The following is a 1,847-nucleotide window of genomic DNA, read 5'->3' on the forward strand; positions in this document are numbered from 1 at the left end:
ACTGCAACTTGTTCCTGTTTGCGGACGACTCAGCCCTGCTGGTCTCTGACAAGAACAAGTTACAGGTTGAAAAAACCCTCAGCTCGGAACTAGGCAGAATCTGCACATGGCTCGCTGATAACAAACTATCATTACACATGGGCAAAACAGAGTCCATTCTCTTCGGTTCAAATAACAAACTCAGCAAGACCGACGGCTTCTCAGTTACAGTGGGTGACAATATTGTCACAAGGAAAGATGAAATTACCTACCTGGGTTCCATCCTAGAGGCAAATCTTTCCTGTGACAAAATGGCATCCAATGTAATAAAAAAAGTCAACCAACGAACTCGATTCTTGTAACGGATCTCCTCTCTGGTAAACAAGAATACCCTGAAGACTCTGGCAGGAGCACTCATTCAAGGGTACTACGACTATGCTTGCACAAATCATGTTAAACCCAGATTCGGCTCAAACAAGGGACTAAACACGTTTAGCAATTATGCCACATCAATGTGGAACGCCCTACCCAAAGCTGTAAAGGAATGTGAATCACTACCCACTTTCAAAACCACTCTCAAAGAACACCTACGGGAGACTGCAATTCGAAACTGGCCCCTGTAAATGTCCTAACCAAACCCCCTCCAATGTACAGTAAATGACCAAGTATGGTTTTGTCAATATTCCAATGTACAGTTTTGCTTGTACAGTTGTACAGTGTTCCCTAACCAGAGTCCCCTAACCAGAGTCACCTAACCAGAGTCCCCTAACCAGAGTCAAGTCAAGTCAAGTCAAGAGTTTTAATTGTCACGGCATACAGGTATACAATGAAATGCGGCTGGTCTTGCCGCGACGATGTGCAATACAGTGGTACAACATATAATAGAATCCAATAAAATACAGTGGTACAACATATTAATAGAATCCAATAAAACAGTGCAATAAACAGGTACATGGTGTGCCATCTCGGTATCTGTACATTAGTATTTACAGAGCATATAGGACATGCTAGGTAGCTTTAGTAGTGCAATACACTGTTCCTGATGTTATACTACTTTAAGTGGCCTTTCCTCTGGCCATAAGTGTGCGTGTGTGCGGCATGAGTGTTAAAGTGGCTGCTAGTGTGTGAGCGTGCTCAGCGTGCGTGTCGTGTATGTGCTTGTGTGTGGATAGTTCAGTTTCTGTGTCTCTCAATGTTCATTGTTCAAGGCTCTGATGGCCTGGGGGAAGAAGCTTAGCCTAAGCCTCTCCGTCCTAGTAGCTGGAGTTCGCAGGCGTCTGCCAGACCTCAGCAGCTGGAACAGGCTGTTATTGGGGTGGTGGGGGTCTTTCATTATCCTGCAGGCTCTGGATTTGCACCTCTTGTTGTATAGAGCCTGCAGGGGAGGTAGCGCAATACCCGTGGTACGCTCGGCTGAGCGCACCACTCTCTGTAGGGCCTTCTTGTCCTGTGCCGTGCTGTTCCCATACCAGGCAGTGATGTTTCCGGTCAAGATGCTCTCTACAGCTCCTGAGTAGAAGGACTGGAGTATCTTCCCCGATACTCTGAACTTCCTTAACTGTCTCAGGTGGTAGAGGCGCTGCTTCGCTTTCTTTACTACTGTGTCTATGTGTGTTGACCATGTCAGGTCCTCTGAGATGTGGACCCCCAGGTACTTGAAGCTGCTCACCCTGTCCACGGTAGCCCCGTTAATCGTCAGTGGTGTGTGTGTCTCCTGCTGTCCTCTCCTATAATCCACGATCAGCTCCTTGGTTTTACCAATGTTCAGGAGCAGGCTGTTGTCCTGGCACCAACGTTCCAGTACCTCAACCTCCTCTCGGTAGGCCTTCTCGTCGTTGTCCGAGATCAGCCCCACCACCACGTGTCGT

The sequence above is a fragment of the Notolepis coatsorum genome, assembly GCF_963971535.1.
Source record: "Notolepis coatsorum genome assembly, chromosome: 18".
Taxonomy (NCBI): domain Eukaryota; kingdom Metazoa; phylum Chordata; class Actinopteri; order Aulopiformes; family Paralepididae; genus Notolepis; species Notolepis coatsorum.